Consider the following 25897-nt stretch of genomic DNA (forward strand, 5'->3'; position numbering starts at 1 on the left):
CAAAAACAGGAGGACACCACACGCACGTGTGGCGCCTAATTTTTTTTTTTCGTGTGTGCCTTGCTGGCTTTTTCCTGTTTTTCATTGAACATTCACTAACTAGCCCAACCTTCTGCTCTGATACTGATTTTCTGTTGTAAATGAAGCACAAGAAGACTGTAAACAAAGGCGAGGTGGCTGCAAGATATTTTCTGTTTTCCTCTTTCCTGTGTTGCCTTTTTGTGCTTTATTCATATAATGCATGACCAACGTTATTTTCCTCTCCCTAGCTTCTGTCATGCTGTGCCAGCTGGGCACAGCACCACACCAGGAATGACTCTCCCATCATGCATAGGAGCCTGACATCAGGTGTGTTATTTAGCAGCATGACAGTTCTTTCACTGATAAGTGTAAAAAATTGCAGCGGCCCAGAGGAATGATGGCAGCACTTGCAATCCCCCACATGCCAATGAAGCAGGAAGTAAGTTTTACATTTCTTAGTCCTTGGTGTATCACTATTCATTCATTTTAGATTGTCGCTGTAATAGTACACTCGAACCTGAATCAAAAAATTTGAATATACAGCTGCGGCCATAATAATACGGACCACGCATCTAGTGTTTGAAATCTCACGCCTTCCATACAGAAAATATGGTGGTTACTCAGATCCGTACGCCAGCGCGCCAGTGGCATAAGCTTATGCATGTGCAATGTAGTTCCTAATATTCACTAAGGTCCGAGTGACAAAATATTTTACCATTGAGATGTGCTCAATATTTAAAATCTGAGACTACATTAGTCTTCCGCTGCCAATATAAAAAGATAGGTTCAACCTTAGCAGCGGTGGCTATGGTCATCTGATGGGGGCAAAATACAAAAACACCTGTACGCTGTACAAGGTCAAAACTCATTAGGAACCTCAGGTTGTCTAAATGAATTCAAAGCCCTTCACTCTGCAGTCTCTCATACTTAATGCGTACTTTGGAACGTTCGATACTCAATTTACAATTTAAACCCTTGTCTTGCTCTTGTTTCTGGCTGTGACTGAGTGATAGTACAGTTTCTGTGCATCAAAATCAATGCATATTTTTCCTACCCACAGCCATATAGGGCAAATGCTGTACAGGCTGTCAGAAATTTATAGCCTAAGGTGTTTGCTTCTAAGACAGGTAGCAGGGCTCTCACCGATTGCAAGGGGCAGGGCCAGAGATTTTCTAACCTTCTGGTGATTTTGAAAAGTGGGGGTGCATTACAAGCCACATGATGTGGCTCAGAGGCCAACCACATTGGTTCCAAATTTTGGCTGTACTTGTGCTTCATGCATTTATTTGTGTGATAGGCCTTTTTGCTGTTCTGCATAAAAGCAGTGGTTTGTGATTAAAACTTGTGAAACTATAACTAAAACACCAATATAGGTTGAGTGCTTCATTCCTTATTTAATGCAGACCTAATCAAAGGAACAGTAAAAACAAGTAAATTGCATTTTGTTCTCTAGAGCCCTTCACAGTGAAAGGTGAATGTGCTACTAATTCACAACCTAGTACTTATGGAAACTGGTATGCACTTTTGTATTGTGTAATGTTCATGCTGAAGACACCCCACTATAGGATGCCTTTGCCCCAAAAAGAGCTTGTATTTTAGGCCTATTTTTTACTGTGATGGGTCGGTGATATAACAAAGCATACCTTTAACAAAACAGAGTAACTCTACCCTGTTTGTTAGTTTGGATCAGAACAAACCTTTCTAGTATCCTAGTGCCAGTTGTTGCTCCTCGACCCTCCAGTGTGAATTTTTAGTTTTCTGTTTTACTATCAAGACATTGTAGTAGAAACAAGTGCTAATTATGATTCAGCAGTATGTGTTGCTTTAACATTTTTCACTTATCTACCAGTTTGTTGGAAGTGTATAAATATTTTGTGCTAAGTATTTGCTGTTTATGAGAGCTAATTGTTGGGCTAGTTTGTGTTCTTGCATCACGAGTATATTATTTAGCGCAAGGTAATTAACAGTGCCCGTGTTCGTCCTGTCTTTCTGTCCTGTCACTTTGCGCTAAATAATATACTCGTGATATTTGCTGTTGTAGGCAGATTGCCATACATGTAGCTAGTGTAAAAACATCTTTTATAATCTCTTGACTCTTCAGTGCATTGTGCATGAACGTTAATTACCTTACAGACATGTTCTAAAATATAGACCTCATCAGATTCACAGGCTATTAGCCAAGTCATTCTATTGCTGCAAACAATACTTCTGAGAGTGGAACCCCTAGGAATTCAAATGGATGCCATAACCGCCCGGTTTACTGCTAGAGGTGGAGTTGAACTTTCAAAAGACATATTGCAGGGACAACTTTCTAGTGCAGATGACCTGGAATCCTCCAACAGGGAGTTGGCGCAGAGCAACGACATGAAGTCAAAACTGGTAAGGTTTACATTATAGCTATATGAATGTTTTTATAAATGCTGATGAGTGATTGCTCTCTCAATGAAAGATTTGCTTTTTCATACACTGAAGATTTGCTGTCATGATCTTAGTGCAAGTGTATTTGGAAGAGGGCACAGAATGCTGTGAAATCTGTATGCATGGAAAACAGCTTTTGATTTATTAATGTTGTTATGTACAGTGGTGCAACACCTACACCAATTGTGCCAATTTGATACAGCCGCATATTTCTGCTCCATGCTGTGCCAAAATGCCCCGACTAGCGGCAAAAGTTGGCCATACTAAGGGACAACTTTCTGCAGCCGTGGTATGACCAGTCACGTTTCAAACACTGCAGCGTGCATCACTGGCTGTTTATTTTTTTTTAGATGGCGTCACATAGTTTTAACGCCTACTCATATTTTTCTCTCTTGCATCCCCATGCTTCCTCCACTCTTTGAGTACGCTGAAACGTTGTGGTTTCAGGATGCTTCACCATAAGAGTCAAAGCTCATGCGGTGAAGCATCCCCATAACACAAAGGGGCCATTCTTAATGAGCCGACATTGCTACTACGTCCCACTGCAAAAAGGGCTGTGGTGGTACTTATGATTTTGGAGTAGTACTTCAACACTGTGTTATTAGTGCCGCGTGCTTTTAATGGGTGTAACTTTAGTTTTACGCAGCTCTCGTAAGTTTGTAAGCAAGAATGCAGCCAAGAAAGCAAGGGAATTTTTTACTGCTTCCAGAAACATTCTTTTGCACTCGTTTGTAATAGTACCTTACATTTCCTGTAGACCAATTTCTAATGCGATAACATTAGTAGCCTTTGTAAGGAATAATTACACTTTGGTGATGATGGTAAATAACAATTTAATAAAATATTACTTCCATAATGATGCTAATTAATGATAGTAGATAAAAAGACTGAAATAGAAATAAAAAGAAACTAAAATGTCCTATGAGAAAAGCAAAACAAAAATAAAATTAAAATAATGAAATAAGAGCTGTTTGCCATCTCAACAAGAAAAATTTTTCTTTTTGTGTCTTGGAATTTTCATCCTTTAACTTATGACTTAACAGAGCCCTTACATTTAAGTGATGTGCTGCACATTTAATGCACTCGGCAACTTTCAACATTATACAAAGTCCACATTATAACAGCAACTCATCAGAAGCCAAAAATTTGTCTACTTGTACAGAATTCTAATTGATTGGTACGTTTGCACTATGTAAACAGATTAATGGATCAGTTTGAATAAGTGAGCCTGAATGGGCCAAAGAATAAGTTTGCATTCAAGCAATTCACTTTTTATTTTGAATGCCCATGTGTAGATTTTTTGGCCCCGCTGCAGTTGCTCAGTGGTTAGGGTGCTCGACTACTGAACCTAAATATGCGGGATCGAATCCCGACCGTAGCCGCTGCTTTTTGTGGAGGTGAAAAGCAAGGTGCCCATGTACTGTGTGGTGTCAGTGCACGTCAAAAAACCCCAGGTGGTTGAAATTTCTGGGGTCCTATGGTGTCTCTCATAGCCTGAGTTGCTTTGGGACAGAAACCATGCAAACCACACCAAACTTTAAATGTTTTGGTTGTTATTGCACTCCTTCTATGGAAGGTGTTTTAGTTTTATATGCCAAATTGAAAAATTGAAAGCTTATGCTGGTATGAGCTGCACATTGCTTCAATGATCCCAGTCAAATCTAATACTATTTACCTGCTGTTGTTTTTTTGATGATGATATTTAGGCCAACATTTTAATACTTTTTTGAACCTTCCTAGCACAGTGTACACTGAAAGAAATGTTTTATCACTACATTTTAGGCGCAGGAGTTAGGTGCACTTTGTGGAGCCAATCTAAGCACCTCTACACGGTGCATACATGAGGCATTGATGACACATGAAGCAGCTGTGCAGTACAGCTGGCTTGGGCAAAAGGGAAAGCAGAAGTTCTCAGCCCTTCATGTCTGCGAGCCGATTACAGTAAGTGGTGTACTCACCTCCTGCATTTGCATATTGCATATTGCAGCAAGCTATATGTTTCTGTTACTAGAAGCATACAAAAATTATCTTCTAAATGGACCGTATGGCAACTTGACTGCTTTGTGGCCCAAACTATCAGACTGCAATTTTCTGAACCTGTATTTGCTTTGCTGTTGTGTCTATTGTAGACTGCATGCACTGGGAACTGCAATATTGCTTTGTGCTTTCTTGAATTTTTCTCAATACAGAAAGTGTTAAGCCAACAGCAGTACAAGCGAATAAGACTGACGTGGAGAATGTTATTAAGACATGGCTGCGGCATGCCGGAAAGAAACTCTTGAAATTGAAGCAAAAGCGGATGGCTGAAGCTACTGGTAAGCTTTTATTATATTGCATTCTTTAGTAGGCTTTTGTGGTTAAGCATTGGCATACGTTTACTTTTACAGGCCATAGACGAAAATCATTTGATGATAACAATACTGTTCACTTCCCCATTAGCGAACTTTTGTCCAAAAATTAAAATGTTATTAGAGGGTAAATGTGTGCTGGCATAGTACATGCCAGAGTAAAATAAGCAATGGCGCATGCACATTGATAACCAGTTGTTTTGTACATGGTAACATATAAAAGTAACTGATAGCTTTACCATGTCTTGCTATTGGGTGCGAGCTCAGCAAATGGTGCTAGCGTTGGCTAGAGGAACAAATGAGATCACATAACTCCTCTTACTGCTGCTGCAGCAGGGACTGGATTGAATTTGCGTGTTTTAAAAGGTAAAAGTTGAATTTTTTTTTTTCTGTAGTTTTCTGTTGCCCTGGTTTGTTACTACTCTGTATCTCAATTTTAAGCATGCACAACAGAACACAGCGTAAACTTCAATTTCTATCCGAAAAATAAGTTTAGAGATGGTTGGTTAATCAAGTTGTGAATAGGTAAAGAAGACTGGTGATTCTCATTTGTGCACCAAGCATTTTAGCGAGCAGTGTTTCATCTGTTGACACTGAACAGTTCAGTGAGTAGCAGCTGGAGGTCCAGCACATGCTTTTAAGGTCCTATGCTCCTTTTGAAGGTCCGGCTGAAAGCCAGGAGGTCTAAACTTTCTTCTGAAAGAAAGCATTGGTGCCCGACATTAAAAGTTTCACTAAAATGAGCTAAAAGATTCTGCTGCCATGCCCTGCAGTATGTACGATGGGTCATCTTAGGCAGCTCCCACAGTAATGAGGAGTGAATTCAAATAAACTTGTGTAAGAACATCACAGAACATCACATATGTTGACATAAAGGCCAACGGAACTGAGCATGCATGGGAAAACAAACATCTGTCAACAGCCCTAGTGCTAATGGTCACAGTCAGTGTGGAATAATTCGTAGTTTGGAACACACCTTTACACGGCTACATTAATAGATTTCTGTCATCCTGGCAGACCCCTTTGCTTGAACAGAAAAGTTGAACGGCGCCACTTCCTTTGACTTGTCCGAAGGCACACATCTTTAAAGAACCTGAGAGCTTCCTGCTCTTGCAGAAAAATCTTATAGACCAAGATTCAGTAACCGCTTACATCTGATTGGTTGTGTAGCAGCTTCAGTTATTTCCATAACACCGGCAACTGTGCTCGGTGGTGCACGTCTTTGCAGTAACAACTTTGGCCATGTTTTGGCAGCTCACTGACATGGTGTAGTGCTTTCTTGCCGAATGAGTGGGTCTGATACCTCAAATTAAGATTAAACAGGCCTAGACCGAAGTATGTTATAAACAGCTACATATAGTATTGACACTCAACTGAACTGCTTAAGAAAGCATCCTACAGCAGCAGTTTAATGCACATCCTTCCACTTTATGTGTCATGCGGGCACTGCCAAGAGGTGGTGTCACAATATGTGGTCATGCCTAATATTAGGATTATACATCTTAGCCTCACTAGTTTGCATTATTTGGCTGTAACAAATCTGAGTTCACGCCACATTAGCAGAAACTTCACCTATGCAGTAGAGCTCTAGGCTTAGTACTTTTATCCCAGTGTAAAAAAACCTGCCGTAGTTGGATTATATTTGTGAGGTTACATTGCTGTATTCTTGAAGCCATTAGCCGGGGATGTAATGTCACAGTCCTAGTTCTGATGTTTTTCTTTTTTCTGTTTCTTAATGCTAGCATTAAAGAAGACTGCCATATTCACTGATATAACAAATGCACCCTCACTTCATCTGTTGGCAATTTAATAAAAAGCAGAATGTCAAAAGCAAAATGCATACAGAAAGTGGACTAAAGTACAGACGAGTCTGGCATGGGTCCATTCACAACAAGCAGCATTGCCTGATAGTGGTGATGGGGGCAGGGGGGGGTTCCTGGCAAATACTAAAGGCTGTTTGAGGTCTTTGAGGCAAAAAGTTGGCTTAGAGACATTAAATGATGCAGTTTACAATTTTCAAGTGTCCCCACTGAAGAAGTCGCCTAACTGCTGCATTGAAACTGCAGCTGCCTCGAGAGCCCTGCAAGAGGCTCGGCACGAAGATTTTTTTTTCATTATGTTGCAGCTCATTTTTTAAATTTTATTTGTGCTGTTCTAGTCACCAGCTGAGTGTCCAACATATTTACAACCCAGCTGCCACATCCATGGGAAGGAACTGGGCATTTTGAAAAGCGAAGCTTTTGCTGTCATATATATATGTTAAAGTGTGTTCAGTATTTATTGTACAGTTTTAGTCTGTAAGCACAGTGTGCTGCATATTTGCATTACTTGCATAAAATATAATTTGTGTAAGTACATTTCAGTCCTTATTCTGCATGCAAACCAACACTGGTGTCAATTTTTACATCAAATGTTTAGTTAAACATCTTCAGGTAAAAAACCTATGCAAATTCTTATTTCACATGTTTGAAGTATAATTCAACACAATCACATAAGCAGAGGATGGCTCCAAAGCATGCACATTTTGCCATGACGATTAGTTCTGCCATCAAAGGTCTAGTGGTATCCAAAAAATATATACACGTTCGTCCTTGTTCCTCTGGACATTCTTTTTTTTTTCATCATCAGTTAATGTGCTACTTGTGCATGCCCCCCGGAACGAGTTTCAAGATATTTTTCACATTATTCCAGACGTATCTCAAGCTGATTTGCTTACGTGCTATACTCGAACTTCAAGCAGGATTTGGAGTCGTGCATGGGACAATTAAGCACTATGGCAAAGATGCTTGCATAACTGTCAGGCGTTTCTAATCCGCTGTAATTGCACCCGCTGCTGCAGCATAATGTGTTATGCTGTACAGGTGGGCACATTTGCAGAGGAATAGAAACAAAGAATGACAGCTAAACATGGACCTTTTGCCATAGTGATTAATGTTGGGATGTCAGAATGGGCATCCTGGGGACATTCTGGGTAAGTGCTTTGGACGGACAAATGGATCCGATTTGAATGGCTTGAGGATCTGATGAGGACTACCTGAGGATGTCTAAACATCCTGATTGAAGCATTCTGAGGACATTCTCTGGATGTCTCTGCACTGTCTGGGCCATCGGCATAGTTCATGTCCACTGCAAGAATGGACCGAAAGAATTCAAAAAATGCTCATTGCAAAAAGGTGAACGCAAAGCTCTTTTTTCATGAGAGATCATGGGCCTTACGTGGCAAGATATGAAGCAAGTAACTATGCTTTCATGTCAACAAGCCTCCAGTCATCGTAACTGAACTCCCTTCCATGGCTTCACCTAAAAAAAGCGCACCCCTCACTGTATTCTGTGCTGCGCTATGAAGTAGCAGCCAAAAATCGGTGAAAAGCTCACTCATTAGAAATTAATATTCACGAACGAATCTGTTCTCAATAGCTGTGACTCTGAAGCCTCAGCCTGCATCACCCTTTCACTCGACGCAAGCAGCCAATGCAGAACTGCCCACCCCAGTCTCCTCTACAAGGGCAGAATTGGCTGCAATCCACCTGGCTTTGGACTTGCTTCTGGAGTAAACCAAGCTATAAATTGCAGAAATTATGATTGAGTCCAAGGCTGCCTTAAACGAGCTCCATCGTCCTGATAGAGGGCAAGAGCTTCATCATCAAAGCCCATACCAAGCTTGCCGTCTTTGCACAATGTGGATGCGCCCATCTCCGCAAAAATTAGAAATTTTGTGTCAGTGCTTGCAAATCCACCAACAATGCAGCAAGCTGCAGGAGAGCTAGAGGAAACTGGGACTACCCTCAGCATCCTTAAACGATATCATCTTCCCATCCAGCCCACTTGCTTTTTAAAAGCAGTGTGCTTAGACTCCTAACCAAGTTCATCACGGTGTGCAGCCATTGCCACTAATGCGCAGGCGCGCTTTCCACCTCCCTCGCTTTTTCTTTTTGTCTTGCCCGTCTTTCACTCCCCACCCGCATCACCTTATCTCTTCTATAATCCCCAACTCCTATGCAGGCACGCTGCGGGGCTCTCTCTGTTAAGAACCAGTTATAGGGGGTATTCACTGACGCGCCGTGCATTGTGGGTAATTGAGGCGCAGTCGGCCATTTTTGTGTCCACAGAACAAACAGGGCTAACGTACATATGAAGTGCTGTCATGGCGTTCTACAAGCAGTTGCATCCGCAGCTATATGTTGTTTATTGAGCTATTGTAGACTGTATAGACGCATGCAGTGTAAAGAACGGAAGCTGACGAGCTGCGCGAACGACCTCGGCATTTTAAGGTTCCGGAAGTACACACGAACAACTCCACTCGAACGAGACACCTCACCGAGATGCAACGTCACGTATGGCTGGCACGGCTCAACCACACAAGTATCATGAAATATGAAAAATGTATGTCAAAATGGGCTGGACTGGAATCTTCCGGATCTCTATCCGTGCACGACTTTTCACGCACTCGGAAGACACATTCCCGGTAAAAGAGCAGCGCGCCAATGTATCGCTTCCAGTCATGCGCATTCATACAACGCGTCGCCAACACCTCCTCGTCATGTTTTGCTGCAACAAAATCCTTCAAAGAGAGCTCGCTAAAATTTGAGTTTGCCGTACTTGCCTCATTCAATCAGAAGTCGGATGTTCGCATCGTCTGTGTCGGCTGCTAATCAAAACAGACCGCATGCAGATTCGGCGAAGGAACATAGGCAGGCAGAGTTGTTTTGCAGAAAGTTTGAAGAACGTTATAAACTTATTTATCTCTAATAACAAATCAAGTTTAGCTTGGCCATAACTGCGCTGTATTTCAAGAGTTTTGTTGCAAAAAGTTATTCCGAACCCGCAAGGCAACGAGGTGGTGCCACCTGTGTCATCGCTGTGGCCTGTGGCAGCGGTTTCTTTTGCTTCCTTACCGTCACAGACGATACAAACATCCGACTTCTTCTGATCGATTGAGGCAAGTACACCAAACAAGTTTTGTATAAAAGATACTGACCACCAAACGCCATTTCTATGCAGAATATCAGCTACAAAAACTCAGCGGTTTAGTTGGTATAAACGTTGGACGGCACGCACGTAATTGCACAAAGAGCGAGTTCGTCTGCTTCAACTGCGACTCTTAACCCAGCCGCTTGTAACATAGTTGCGTTCTTTGAGTGGTCAGTAAGCTTGCGATTGGTTTCTTGTGACGAAGCTCGTCCATAGGACAAGGAATTCATTAATGTTGCACGTATTTATGCGTGGACAAAGGCCGACGCTTACCGTGAAATTGCGCATATCGACTGCACACGGGTCGGTACCAAAGTTTTGTTTCGTACAGGTCTCTGTCCACATCGCGCACACTTTGCCGATAAATCGAACTGTCACTCATGATACCAACCGAGTTTTCATTACGGTGCTGGCATGAGGCAGAGTGACAGAGCGAACGGACGCGCACGAACAGCTAAGCTAACTGCCGCCCTGTACTAGTACTAGTCAGAACAGGACGCAAAGATGGCGTCGGCTACATACTAACGTCAGTTGTGACGTCATGTAAATACCCCCTATAGAGTTGAGAAATTTCACTGTAATTATTCCTGGCCAATACGCTACATCCTTCCACAACCAGAACCTAAATCTCGTTACACGGCATTGCCTCTAGAGCTGCTACGCAGCAAACCCACTTATATATTCCTAAAAACCCCTCTCACATGGGTAGCCTGGACTATAATCAAGCCTGTTCTCCCCACGCAAGGGAAGTCATCAGATTATTCAGCCATGCTCTAGACAGGCAGAAAACGGTCAGTAGTACTTGCGAGCGGGCTAGTTGGCTATACGACTCCGACGACCTCCGGCGCTGCATGGTTATACACAAAAACACTACACACACAAGGGAATTAAACCAAGAAGTTAACACAGATGATGTGCTCGCTACCAACTGCCTGCTTTTGTGGTACGAAGAAGAAGAAAGCTTCACAAAAAAACATGGGGTTACAATATGAAGAAGTAAAGAAAAGATTCAGAAAAAAAATGTGAGGAAATTCAGAATGAAAAAAATGAAATGAAAATAAAATGAAAATAATGACAGATTAGGTCTAACTTCTTGTCACACTGTCCAAACGGAGAAGTAACACCTCCTTGCTGTTGAGCGCCACCGACGGAACACTCACGCATTCTCCTTCTTCCCCTGAAATCATCTTGAGTGCTTCAATAACCTCTCTTTTAAAACTGTCTTTCGCGCCTGCCAGCACCTTGGTTTCGGTGAACCTTGGCACACAATGGGTGCCCCTCAAGTCCTGTTGATCGTCATCCGTTTTACAACAGGAGCAATGGGTCGCCAGGTTTCCTGGAGCAGACAATGCGGCACACGAATTTCTGTGTTCCCTTAGCCTTTCATTAATGCATCGGCCTGTTTGCCCCACGTAGGCCTTCCCACATGTCAGGGGGATCTTGTACACGACACCCGTGCGGCACGTTCCCTGTGCAGTACTCCGCATCCTTCCTTAGTCTCTCTCGTTTCATTCACCTTCCTGCACATACTTTTTAACTTGTTTGGTGCAGACAGCACGACCTAATTTCGAATCGGCTGGCTACCTTCTTAACACTGAGTGATTTGCTATATACGTAGGGCAGGACAATAACCTGTCTTCTCTTTTCAGTCTCTTTACGTTCTCTTGTTCGGGGTCGCATATTCTTCAAACAGCTTTCAGCCGCGGATATCAGCACGCTCCTCGGATATTCGCTTCGTTTCAACCTCTCAATCTGTATGTTGACACTGCCGTCAAGTGCGGGCAGGATTTGATCAGCGCCTGCCATAAACACGACACAGCCAGCCCCCTCTTAATCAACTTAGTATGACCGAAGTCGTATGGGAGAAGGCCTTTTACCCCTCGTGTCCTATAAAACCAACATGTGTGGTCTTCGTGAAGCACAAGTCTGATACCCAGGTACTGGATCTGTGCATTTTCTGGTTGCTCAAAGGTGAACTCAGCCCCTGATGTGCTTTAGGGAATAGTGCCACAATGCTCTTAACCTTGCTCTCTTGTAATCTTCATACGGCAGGCAAACCAAAAAATTGTCATATCGAAAAGCCTTAGCAACTCCAGCTTCATTCATGTGATTAAAAAGTGTCCTGTCACCCTTAGCAAAGAATAGGTCACTCAATATAGGAGCAATTGAAAAACCTATGCAAATTCCATCTTTTTGCTCCAAAACACTTCTCTCAAACTCAACATACAAGGATTGGAGGTAGAGCTTCAACAGACCTAAAAACCGGTCTGTGCTCATTCCACTCTCATTCTGAAACTTCACTGCACCGTAGACATCTATTGCTTCTTCGACAGCGAGGATGGCCAAATGCTGTGGAATGTTGTAATACAGATCTTTTGCGTCAACAGAGAAACACTTGATAAGCGCGGCCTGTTGAAGAAATCCAATGAGCTCAACTGAATTTCTCACCAACAAGGGGTCTTCTATTGGGAGACAATTCATGCACTTCTGGAGAAATGAAGCTGTGCAGTGCTACCATGTGGAACGGTCCACCACCCCGGAGGTCGTCGGAGGAAACGATCACCGGAGTTCTTGCGTTGATGAACGCTAACATTCATTGCATACAAACTGTGCGTTACATCAGGCTGGCTAGCCTTTGCTGCGATAAAACCCGCTATCTTCATGTAACTAATTCCACGGATCATTCCGCGAGAGGCACGAAACAGTCATCGGCATTCTTGAGTTGACAACGTTGAAACGCATTTCATACAAACTGTGCTTACATGAACTTTGTAGTGAGAACTACCGAAAAATGCATGCCTTATCCTATGTCATTACCGCTTGACGTGAGCTAGTGCACGTGCATTACGTGCCCACACACCCAGGGAACGTTAGCATGAGAACCGACACTCATCAAAAGCCTGCGCGTCGCCGGAGCGTTGACGCCAGTATTTGTGATAAACAAAGGAACCTTAGCACAGTTTCTCAACCCCTGCCACCGGTCGCCTCTTCCGTGCAAATAAGAGCTCACCTTCCGTTATCGAGATGATCTAGCGTTGGTCTGGAATGACTGCTCGAGCATGACGACGTGCAGTTGGTGATTCTACTGGTCCTACCTTCCAGTCCAAGCACACACTACGACGCACATGGTCACAATGCCGGCTTGACGTTACTCAGCTTGAAGTTAACTCAAGAGGTTTCTGCGTCTACTGTGGCAGGCACGAAATAAGGAAGTGACATTCTTGAACAGCAGCAAAACGAGTTCACCTGACATTACCGCTACAAATCGTAAAACGCACAGTTGATGAAGACCTCGCCGAAATACATTGCCATTTGCCACTCATGGCCGGATCCGCTGGCCGTATTGTATCGCAGCGTAGTCGCAGCACGGAAGCACGGAAATGGCATGATACGAAGCGTTTATTGAAAATAAAATAACGAAATGAAATCAAAAAAGTTCTGCGTTTTGTTGTATTATATAGTGCAGTACATAAATGCAAATGCAGTAATAATAAAATGAAACCTTTAAACAGTAATACGTTTATTACCACCGTGCTTATTACGTCGGGTGCGCCGTTCGCGCCAACTTTGAATCTATGGAGGAAGTATTCTAGTTCACTGTAGAGGAAGGAAAGAACTTCCTTCCTCCATGTTTGAATTCATCATTTGAACTCAGCACGACCGCCTCGTGGGGCGTCAGCAGCCTTGGGTTCGATAGTTCGGTTGGCAGTGCCTCCGGGACTTTACCGTTTCGAAAATAAACACTATACGATTTCAGCAGCGAAACGGAAGCTTTGGGATTTGTGAACGCTACAACGTTGCTAGAAAATCGGCATGGATCGAGCTAGTTCGCAAAAGTATACTGCAAATGCCAAAGGTAAGTCAGCAAAGTTGACGTGCTCTAGCGCCGTCAAGAATTAAGCGAATAAAACCCGCGTCACCGACAAGCCCACCAAAAAGAACTGCTATTCGAGCATGATCGGCAAACTTTGCGTGAACTATATAAAAAATATACCCCCAGTGAAAAAAAAAGAATAAAACGAACGACAAGGTAGCTTTTCTATACCACGAATTTTCAGGTGAGTTTAACTGCCTTGAAGCTAAATTGAAGTTCCAAAATATGACCTTTTATTAGAAACAGTAATGATCAAAGAAGGAAGCTGGGCTAGTTGGTGGGTTTGATTTGTTCAATGCTAACCATTTTCTTGCAGTACTGTTTCTAAAACACTACATGCTGTCCCGTCGGTAGCCTTCTGTCGCTGTCCCTTCTCTGCTACACGCTAGTTACTGTTACAGTCACTTGGATTGGATCTGAAAACATTTATGGTTAGTATTGAACAAATAAAACCCACCAACTAGCCCAGCTACCTTCTTTGATCATTACTATTTCTAAAAGTTCATATTTTGGAACTTCAATTTAGCTTCAAGGCAGTTAAACTCATCTGAAAACTCGCGGTATAGAAAAGCTACCTTGTCGTTCATTTTATTCTTTTTTTTTTTTTTTTCACTGGGGGGTATAGTTATATCCTCAGAGAACTTACCTGATATTGTTATGCCGCGCAGTGCATAAATAGAAGTGAAAGAGGTCGAGGCACAAGGATTAGGGCTCTGCCTGGCCTGACGCCGGTCGTTCTCCTAGCTTTCACGCATTCTCTATTCATACTGTAAGAAATTTATGCATGTCTATTTAAACTTGGAGCTATGCGGCATATATAGCAACGCTATTTTGGCCTACCCTTTTGTTAACCCAGGTAGAAATCGTAACTGGTCTAATTAATTTAGGGAACAATTCCCAGATACATATACCAGCTAGCTGGATTCCAATTGAATTCCACTTGGCACCAATTCTGCTTTCAAACGAAATTATACCAGTTATAATTTTCACCTGGGAAATCTGAGACAAGTATAGGTTAGCAGATCTCAGATTCTAACTTTATAACACCGTAAAAACAAGAAAAAGATTGTGTGAAGTCAGGTCAGAGCAGTGCAGTAAAGCTACCTTACCTGGAACGAAGTGCTGTTTCAGAAACATTCATGATTTGGTGCCGATGGTAACAGTTTCCTGCATGTCTTATTGAAAGCATTATGTTATCTGTATATTTTGTGTACAATAAATTTAAGGTTGCAGCATGTTATATATACATTTTGTCAGAGCATATTGAAATAGGATCCGAATGAAAATAGGCCAGTAGTTTGCACAGCGACATTTTTAACAACGGTCGCTACATATGCAAGACCAGTTTTCTTAAGCATATAAATGTACATATAAAATTGAAGAAAAGTGGTATGTAATAGGATGAACATTTGTCCTTTGCAGAATGTTTTGAAACAAAGTGGGGAGGTGCCACCTCAATAAACTATTTAATGTAACAAGCAAGTACTCAACACAGTGCAAGGCAATCATTGACAATAAAATTAAAAAGCTAACTACCAGATTAAGACTACCAACCCCTTTCTTCGAAGAGAACCACGACTCGGCATATATGTGTCATCAAGCTGTATCCTGAGCACCATCTTGCTACTGAAAGCGCAGCAGCTCTCCATCTTCTGCGATACTCAGACCAAACAAAAGAACTCCACAAAAGCGTTTTGTACACAGACAGCGACTCTGGAGGCCTGAAACAACTGAAACTTACCAGTGGTATACTGAACTATATGTGTGTACTGTGTGTACAAGAGGTTGCGAGAAGGCATATTATTGAAAAGCGTGTGATCCATTCGCAAGGCATCAAGAGAAGGCTCCAGAATATGAAAGACGAGGTAAGTTAAAACTCTTTTCAGCACGTCCTTTGTATGGTGACCGTTTCTTTACTGCTTGCTCTATGCTGGAAACAAATCGTTAGAGAGCGCAGCTTTGAAGAAAAAAAGGATTATGAGCTCGAAAACAGATCCGAACATCGACTAAGTGCCTTGATATATAATCTCCTTTCTGGGAGCGCAGGAGTTTGTGCTGTGATCCTTTAATTACTCAGCTGCTGAAAAAATTTGTTTTGGACAAAAGAAATAATTCTAATTATGAATGCTAAAATCAAGATTGGCGGACAAAATTCAATAATTTCTATTTTTAAGTAAAGAATGATTTTATTGCCACTGTATTGTTGCTATGTTCATGGATGTGACTGTGGATAAAATTTTTTTGTGTAAAGAATGATTTTATTGCCACTGTATTGTTGCTATGTTCATGGATGTGATTGTGGATAAAATTTCGTGCAATGCTGTGGCTACTTTGGACAGAGGTTGGTTGGATTTACTGTCTCTGGCATTATGTTAAACACACGGTTTATTTTTATTTTGAAATCTCCTCCCTCCCTTGTTGCAGACTGGAAGAAAACTAATGTTCCGTATGACAACCCATGGCTACATATGTCTTCTCTGAAGCACCAAGACGATTTGTCAAAGAAACGGATGGCAGAAATGCTATATATACATGTGTGCAGTGAAAGCTTTAAAGAAGAAACAAAGAAAAATGAAAAAAAAAATAGCTTTTTAAAGGCTGGTTTTTATGAAGGTTGATATCAATCAGACAGCCATAATTTGCACTTTTTTCGTATGCGCAACCTTCTAGAAGAATTAACTGAAGGTGCCTGAAAATGCAGCTAAACTTAATTTTTTACTGATAGACATTTTAATGTACGTGTTTTTAGACTTTATCAGTCATTTGTAATGTTAGTGGTCTGTGACATGCTGGGACCTGTATAACCTATAGGGCGGAGTCATGGTGATGGCTTCTGGCTGGCGCTATTATTTCGCAGTCATCCCTTCAGGTTTCAGCCATCGAAATACACAGTCCACATTAACAAACTGTCAAAATAATTTCGATTTAATATCAGGCATCTCCTAGAAAAAAAAATGAATCAAGAAAAGGTAAATATAAAAATGAAGAGTTTGATGGCTGAGGTGTGAAGGGGAAGGGTCGTTTTGGCAGCAGTTGGCAATTAAAGGGCGCCGATTGAGGTGTGGCCGGCCCTGGCAGAGAAGTCATAAAGATTATTTAAAAACATTCATATTTATAACCGAAGGTGATGCACAGTGTTTGAAAATGATGAGTGTTAATGTGAAATGCTTGAGATGCTGTAATACAGTCGTAATTTTGCTATAGTGAGGCAAGGAGTTGGTATCAATGCACATGAAATGCTTTTGACACTGAAAATGCAGTATTGCCTGTAGAAATAACCTAAACCGAGGCCATAGAGATGGGAGACTTGAAAATTGATTTGTGTTGCAATGAAATAAGTGTCGCATGGCTGTCAAAATTCATGAAAGTAATCATTCAAAGAAAAAAAATATTACAGTGTAAATTTCAGTAAAGTATATGCTATCGTCAAATAAAAACCCAGAGCTGCATTTTGAAGCAACATTCTAAAGGGATACTAATGACAACACCACCAGCATTTTGTTCTCATGAAAAAAATATAATATGTCTGATAGAAAAACTTGTTTCATTAAATAGAAGTAAACATTGCAATATTTTTCTTTTCATCATCATCAGCCAGACTATACCCACTGCAGGGCGAGGGCCTCTTCCATTTTCCTCCTATTAACCCGGTCCTGTCCTAGTTTCATCCACCTACCTAACTCTCTGCTGCCCCCTGCTACACTTTCCTTCCCTCGGAATCCAATTTGTTAACCCCAAGTGACCATCGGTTATAAATAATCTCTTCACACTACATGTCCTGTCCATTCTCATTTCTTCCTCTTAATTTTGACTAGAGCGTCAGTAACTTAGGTTACTTTTCTGACCCACTCTGCATGCTGTGTTACACCTACCTTGATCTTACGCCTACCATTTTCCATTCCATATAGTCCTCCGCATTGTCCTCATCCTAAGCAGAAATTATCCTTCACATTTTAGCCCCATAGGTAAGTACCAGTAGGATGCAATTACACTTATACACTTTCCTTTTGAGTGATACTGGTAAGCTGCTAAAATGTTTTCTTTCCTTCCTTTGCTTTTTCTTTTTACTTTCTTTTACTTTGATATAAAGTTGCTACAGCAGTCCTGACTCTATGTTGTAGGTTTGTTTCATTTTATTTTGTATATTCTTTTTGTTTTCCTGGCGAGATGAAAGAGCAATACTAGAAGTGATGGATAAAGTTACTATATTACTCAGGGGCATAATACTTCATTTTCTCTGCTACTGAATAAAGGAACCTCACCTGACGAAATGAAATGTAGCTGTAAAGACAGCCGGTTGAAGAGTTGCCCATCTTTCATTCTGTGCCCTTTCCTATCGTACTAAGTTTTATTTAGTAAAAATGTAGTTTTCATCTATATAGTAGTAATCCACAGATTTAGGACAATTTCTATTTTCCTTCGGTGTCTCATAAGGGCAATAATTTCTTTTGTAATGCATGCTATGCTGCCGTGTTTTGCCACGCCAAGACGTCAAAATTTGTTTTGTTTGAAGGAGTCATTGTGAAAATGTGCTCAGAGGGAGAAGCAGGTAGCTGTCAATTCTCGTGGTGACTCCAATCTTGAGGTTTGGCTCAACAAGGAGTAGCATGACTGTCACGATGACCTCAATAGCAGCCGGAGCAGTACCCCATATTGGAGTCACTGTCCACATTAGCCGACTACTAAGAGCTACTGAGCTGGCTTCAAACTCCTCAAGGACAGCTGGCCTTCTGCTTTGAAGGCTGTGAGATGGGGCACTGGAAAAGTGTAAGTTATATTGCACATCATTTATTGAGATGCCAGGTAGTGCTAGCATATACTTGGACTACACAGGTTAGCAAGGGATTAAAACAGTTGCAGTCTAGTTCATGCTAAGCTTAGATTACCCTACTGCAGAAATTAATATGTGCTGTTGAATGCTTTTGTCTGATCAGTGTTATAGGAACCACACAAGGAAAGTTGTCATTGAAGAACCTTTTATACTTGCTTTTGTTATTTTAATTCCTTGTAAGCATCTTGTATATGCATTCTTGCCACGATTGTTGCACTGTGCGTCTATGGCTATGGCTTCCTACATGTTTCCCTTATTCAGGCAAAGCTCTGCCCTGGCTCCATTTGTGGACACTGTCCCAAAAGCGTTGGTCTCAATGTCCTTAAAGTTCTGGCATCGAAGGTCCTTGAGAATATATTTTATTGCATGAGATGCTTATAAGACTCGCTCATTCTCCGGTCACATATAGATGCTGCCCATCGTGCATAGAACTGCTACAATTAAGCGACGGCGTCCGTGAGCCCATCTTGAGGCCCACAATTGCTGCTGAGTAGGATTTGCAGTCATGGGATGCTGTCAAATGATTCGAAAGTTGCAGTGTTTTTAGCAGGGTTTGAAAGCTGCAGTGTTTTCATTATATTATGAGGATTTGCTCATGCAAGTCCAAAGCTTTTTTCTCATTATTTAGAGTTCCTTGCTTCCGTACCATGCACAAATTTAGCACCTGTTTTTGCAATGATGATATTAGTACCACACTAACTGCAAGCTGACCATTGCCTGAGCATGTGTCCTTTCTGAATGTGACTTTCTGCACCAGTCACTAGGTTGTCTGGGGTGTTCATCGCTGTCACTGTAGTAACCACATGGGTGGAAATGATCGCTCCAATGTACTTATATTGAACAAGTTTTTTTTGCACCTGTTTCTTTCAACTCCGTTTATTTTTTGCATCTGTTTCTTTCAACTCCGTTTTGTGTGCATGTAGCAGTAAAGATAGCCCTGCTGAAATTTTCTTAGTGATGGAGGCAGATGGGCAAAGGAAGTAGTAAACTCAGCGGTTATTTGCATTCCTGCATTAATATGGGTGTGCATATGCTTTATTTGCGGAAAAAGTAGCAAATAGAGGCATTGCTTAACAATACCAGCACTGGATACCAGCGGTGCCTACAGCTCTTAGGAATGTTGCTGTAAGGAGTGGTGTGAGATTCTGTGTACCATAATATATTGGACTTTACATCTTGTTTGATAAAAAGAATACTGTAATTAATGAATGCTGCATAACTTTTTGTTTTCCCAATCTGTCAGGTCAGTAGGAGTTCATTTCTCTTAAATTTACAGCCACAAGCTGATAAACAGTACAAATTGCAAAGATGAAGTAATGAGCCTGACCAATCTCTGTTAAAGTATGAAACAAATATAAAAGCAATGGAAGGTAGTGTTTCATGGTATTTCTGAGAGTAACAAGAAAGCTACACTCATGCACATTTATACATAAGCTTCGTAACAATATCATTTTAGAGGTAGATTTTTATATACACCTTGGAGTTACACTTACAAATTAACCTGGTCGAAACACCTATCAGAAACTTCTGCTGCAGCAGTGCGAGAGCTGCGGTTCCTGAAGCAAAAATTTAACGCTGCTCCTGCCAGTACTTAACAGCTTGCATATAACAATTGTGTTAGAGCTAAACTTGAGTATTTGGCGGCTGTATGGAATCCACATAATAAAAAAGATATCATAAAACTCGAGCGTGTGCAAAGGAAAGCTGTGCGGTTTATTTTTGGCAAGCGCAGAAGAAATTACACACCTTCTATGCTTATTAATCAGCATAGCAATACACACCTTGGAATCCAGAAGGAGGGTTAGTCACTTTACCTTGCTAAGTCAGTGCCTACAAGGCAAAGTAGAAATAAAGATACCTGCATGCATCAAAGCTCACATTACGAGGAATGCAAGCTAGACACGCACAGAAACATGCACTAGCACCAATTTTGACCCGCACAAGCACATTTAAAAATAGCCTTTTCCCCAGAACTGTGTCTGAATAGAATGCTCTACCTTCTAATATTTTTCTGTCTAGTAATATTTCAAGAGAACTGGAACGGTCACCTTCTTATTTAATGAGTTTCTTGTTTTGTATTATATAATGGGGCCTGTCACAAAGCTATCACTATGTCAACAATTCTCACCTGCAGGCACCGGAAAGTTTCATGACTGACAACAGTGCCACGGAAAAGGAAGAACTTGAAAACAGGCTAGACGTCAGGCAGCTCCTGTGCCATTTTCATGTGGTGCAGGCTGAGCAGAGATGGTTGACATTTGCTAAGCATGGCCTAAGTGAAAGGAAGGCTTTGAAGATCATTTTTCAAATGGTATACAATTTATTTTGCTATCAGTTATCTAAGAATTTCTATGCATGCAGCAACAATAATAACTGTATGATTCAGGGGAAGAAGACCAGGCCCTGAACAACTCATATTATGTCCCCTGATAGTGCCTGAAAAGTCACATAGTGTACATATATGCTGTTCAGTCTGTGGTGTTTGGATTTGGTGCATGATCTTTGATCACCAGCAAATTCATTCGCCACAGCTGTCTCATTCTGTAAGCACCATGCACAATAAGTATTTTTCAAAAATAGGCACTAGCTTAAAAAAACTTTCATTGACTGTTGGGCAAGGTGAAAGAAAAAAATGCCCGGGATTACTTTTATTGCACAGCAAGGGCACAATGCATTATGTTAAGCAGCCATAACAAATAACCAATTGTAATTGTAGCTGCGTGACTATACAGTGCAGATAAGGAACTGTACTGGGCAACCTTGTGATTGTATTCATGGGCATGTTCGTTCTTTCTCAATTTAAGGTAAGCTTGGACAGAGGGTCTGAATCAAGTTATCCATAAAAATCAGCACATTTATTTTGGAACAGACATTCTTGTAATGATTCAGTAAACCTTTATGGGGCAATGTATCCCATCATTACAAAGTGCTATAGTAACAATTGGAGCTGTCTCTGATCTTTTGCCGTTTGCTACTATATGTTAAGAAGTCTTGAATATGCACCTTACTTCTCTTTTCATTTCTCTCACCATTTCTGTGTGAGTTCAGGCTTTTTCTTGGGAATGTAGCTGCTTTCTCACAAAATCACAACTGTAACATATGTAAGGTAAATGTGGTGGTGACTTCAAACAAAATGCTGATACTGATACATTTATGACACTTCTACATATCCTCAGATGTCAATGCGATTCTGCTTTGTAAGAGTGATTATGACTAGGCCCCAGATATGGCAGCATAATATTGCATAACATGAGTAATGAAAGTTTAATTCTGATAACAGCGTTCAGTGGTGTGTTGCATTATGCCCATGATGAATTTTTGAGTGAATTCACTGCATAGTCTTCACAGGCTGTGTGGTGAGGCATCCTCAAAATGCGGCGGGGTCACTGTGAAGAGGCAACGTAAACTGCTATCGCATCGCACTTCAAAAAAGGAGTAGAGGCACTTATACATTTTGGATCTTTTTTTTAACATTTCTGACAATGTGCATAAAGCAAGGCAATTGACATAACTGTGAAAAATTGCCACTGCATGTCAAATGTATTGAAAACAATATATCACTATCATTCATTAAGTAAAATTATCGTGATTCAAAAGATTTTGGCAGTCTTTTAGGATCATTCGAAAATTAGAACATTTTTCTGTGTTCCTTGATGGTCAACTTAAGAAAACTTTTCCTTATTTTGGAAGATGAGGCTCTGCACAGGTGAGCTCTGTGAATATTGAAAAGTGCAGGTTTTGACAACGGATGTCTACAACTCACAGCCACTCGTGTGCACGAAATAACCCCTGGATAATAATAGCCTCACTTTTAATCGGTTCCTTTCTAGCCCGAATTTTCATTATTTTATAACATTTTTGGCCTCCTTGAAGTCTGAATTAATGTTTCCTTATACGAATTATATGGATCCAATAGCCAAACCTCAAAGCCCATAGCTATTGGCAGCACTGTCATGGTGAATACGAATTCAGTCTGAAAAATTGAAAAATCAATTGTAATGCATCCAAAATCTCAGCACTAGTTCTATCGAGCATGTCACGGTGCCACAAAGAGGTCCGAATAAGCATGTCTGAAAAATCAGCAGTCCGAATTTTCTTTCTGCAAATGTGCTTGCTTAATTACTAAAAGACCGTCGCCAAACATTTTGCGAAATTAGACGAAAAATTGATGCACATTCTTGCTCTGAGATCTGTGATAATGAACAAGGAATGAGACTAAGATTACCATTGACATATTTCTTCTTTTCCAGTGCCACCACTAAGCATGCATCAGTTCTTCATTAGACCCCTTGAGTGTACGTACAGTACTTCATTATAAGAAATGAAAAAAAATCTCTCATGTAGGATTAGCTGTATGGAAATGCTTGCAGCCAGTTGTTTTGGATTCATGTAAATTTGGAGTATATAGAACATTTTGACAGTCATCGCTTTTGGCTAGCTGACTCTCGATTTAAGGTAATTACTCCCTAGTGCTTGTCCCACCTATTCTCTTCCTATATATGTTGCTCATTAAGTAAACTGTCTTTGTACACAAAATTTGTCAAGACAGAGCTAGCTAAGCAGCCACATGCCAATATACAGATAGCCTTATGGCATTGAGAAAGTACTTAAACCAATTCCCAAATGAAAATGGACTCTCTGTAGGCTTTTCTCAGGTGTACTCACTCCAGCTGGAAAAGCATGTTTCCAGTTGAATCTCCATCTTGATTTGCATTTTCCAGCTGGACCTTGGCTGGAAGTGTAAATTAGTCTTTTCATCCTCTTTCCTTGTGCATGCCAGCCCGGGTCAGCATATACTATTATGGAATATTGTGTTCATGTCCTCAGTGCGCACCTGCCTGCGATTGTTCCTGCTACGGTGATACCCAGCCAGTGGGCTGCATAAGTGCTCTATGGCGGCTGTCCCATATACACACTTGTCAACCCGGCTTCCTCACTGGAAAGCATCCATCTTGGGCACGGTTTTGAGCAGCATTCGGCTCCTCGCGCACTACTTCTAGCATGCTTTGGCCATTGCTCTTGTTCCTGGGCTGTTGTGGGCTTCGTCGAATCCATGGTTTGTGATTGAGTGCACGCCTAAGTGTCCTCACACTATTCCCATTGTAACTATAATGCAGCTCAGATGCACCACAGCTCCTTCCCCAGCTTCACGGTAAGGCTCCCCAGACGACACGCCAGCTTGCAGGGACGTCCCGTTTAAGTCACCACATCCCATCCGCGGGATATTCCAGCGAGCGCCCTTCTGGAATATGTTCCAACCTCCAGAGGAGGATCTGCCTGGGATATTCTATTTACTATTCCCTTTATAGAACCATGATAAATACATTCCCGGACTGTTGTCTGGGATCATGCACCTATCGCAAGAAGGCGAGTGAAAGAGCCGCACAATTTTGCTAGTAATGTCAAAAACAGAAGCCATATACGGTTCGTCACTGTAGCTGAAAATAATCGGTGCCATCCTTGCTACGGTACTAAACAGTTGATAACTAAAATTTCAGTTCCGCTTCCTCAACATAGTCTGTGGTGGGAGATGGCAACTGATTATCAATTGTGGTTTTTCAGAGCATACAAATAGCAAATGTAAGCTCATAATTGTATTAGCTGAAACGTGAAAATTGGCTCCTCTGGAATATATAAAAAGGTAATATACAGCACTACATGCAGCCTACTACAATATAAGGGGTAAGATTCAGTATGAATTACATGTTGCAAAAACAAAAGGGCTCATTTTGCAACAGTTAAGCATGGCACTGAACAATCGCGGCGCCCAACTTCATCGAAGGACGCTAAACAGTTCTAACTAATCGATTTATTCTTATTGTCAACAAAGAAATGTAGGGGCTCAATTAACAAAATGTTGCATGTGACCGTGATTAATTGTACTGCAAATCAAATAAATGACTATTCATGAGAATATTTACACAACACTCCTTATCTATAGTCCACTACCTGCGCATACCGCAAGGCCCTTGTGGATTAGTATATACTGAAGTACTTGAGTAAAGTGCTGATTACAAGATGGTGACATTGTCTATGCTTTGCAAGATATGAATGTGTGCGTACGAGTTTGGAGTGTGTGTGAGCTTCTGCTGTGTGTTATTATATGTAGACTGCAACATTCCGCCTGAAAAATGCCCCATTACTAGACATGCATATGAATTACAGGCTGCAGCATATAATGCCTCCGAAAATTGGTTCGGCACACAAGCGTTCATCGAATACATAGATACTATTTCTCAGCTAGATATATCTGGGTTGAATCAGTGCATATTTCAGCTCATTAAGTTGTACAAGAAAAATAGTTTATTTATATTTTATTTATACAACATACCCCTAAGGGCTCTCAGTTCGAGGATTACATGGGGAGGCGAGATACAGTCATGTAATCAAAAGTAAACAAATAAACCACAATTACAAGAAACTACAATAAAACAGATAAAAACATGAATATTTGCAAAAATACAAAACACAAAATTAAACATTGAAGCTTAAATGGAAATAACATTGAGGATGGTCAACCGCAGCACAGCAGCCACTTTTCTGTTAAAATTCAACTCTGCCTCAATATTCTATCCTCACCAGCCCTGCTTTGTTGCAACACAAATTAAAGATGGCATGTTGAGCCCGCTCAGAACACCAACATGAGCTCAAAATTATTTTGTAAAGAACTGGAAACAATTCTTGGAAGACATCATAATTGTATGATTCTTGCAAGACCCCTGCAGACGAGGCCTAGAAGAACAATATGCTGAGGAAAGCCTCCTAAACAATGTCCCAATAAGCTCCCAAAACACCCGAGACCTGTCCCACAGAGGAATTGTTTGGGACGTCCTGAGGAAGTCACTTCTTGTTTCACTTGGGATGTGTTAGACATTTGTGGGCCTTCTTTGGACTTCCATAGAACATCCAAATCTCCCATAATGGAAATTATTGGCATGTCCTCAGGAGTCTTTACTTCACGGTCCTTCATGGCACCGCCATGTGGGTTCTCCGGGTGATGTATGCGACAGTGGAGCTCGTGCAAATGGACGACTTGTAGCACGCACCCGCTACCCAAAAGCGCCTCCGATGGCTGGAATAACTGCAGTGTGGTCTTCGTGGCCGCTATCCTGATTATCATCAGGACCCAGACAACACACCAACTCCCAGGGACGTCCCGTTTAAGTCCCCACACCCTAAGAGGGTAATCAGCGGGATGTTCCTGCGAGCTCCCTTCTGGGATATGTTCTAATCTCCAAAGGAGGATTTTGGTGGGCCATTCCGTCTACTTTTACTTAGGACCGTGTTAAATACACAGCAGGACAGTTGTCTAGGATCATGCACCATGTCGCGCGAAAGCGAGTGAACAAGAGGCACACAATTTTGATAATGCGCCAAAAACAAAAGGCATACTGTGCATTGCAGCTAGAAATAATTGGCGCCATTCCTGCTACG

At 41.4% G+C, this 25897-nt stretch overlaps 2 long non-coding RNA genes across 2 annotated transcripts in view; one reads left to right on the forward strand and one right to left on the reverse strand.

Annotated features, from left to right (window-relative positions):
- LOC146195526 (uncharacterized) overlaps nt 1–13118 on the reverse strand; it is a 142605-nt gene extending 129487 nt beyond the window's left edge. Inside the window, exon 1 of the long non-coding RNA XR_014706027.1 lies at nt 12769–13118. This is a non-coding gene — a long non-coding RNA (uncharacterized LOC146195526). The remainder of the gene's footprint in view (nt 1–12768) is intronic.
- Nucleotides 13119–13329: 211 nt separating this feature from the next.
- Nucleotides 13330–17194, forward strand: LOC146195528 (uncharacterized). Its single transcript, XR_014705583.1, has 3 exons — nt 13330–13614; nt 15055–15497; nt 16057–17194. It is a non-coding gene; the product is annotated as an uncharacterized LOC146195528 (long non-coding RNA).
- The last annotated feature ends 8703 nt before the right edge of the window (nt 17195–25897 follow it).

This window comes from Amblyomma maculatum, chromosome 3 (assembly GCF_055883805.1).
Source record: "Amblyomma maculatum isolate TAMU_Amacu chromosome 3, ASM5588380v1, whole genome shotgun sequence".
NCBI lineage: Eukaryota > Metazoa > Arthropoda > Arachnida > Ixodida > Ixodidae > Amblyomma > Amblyomma maculatum.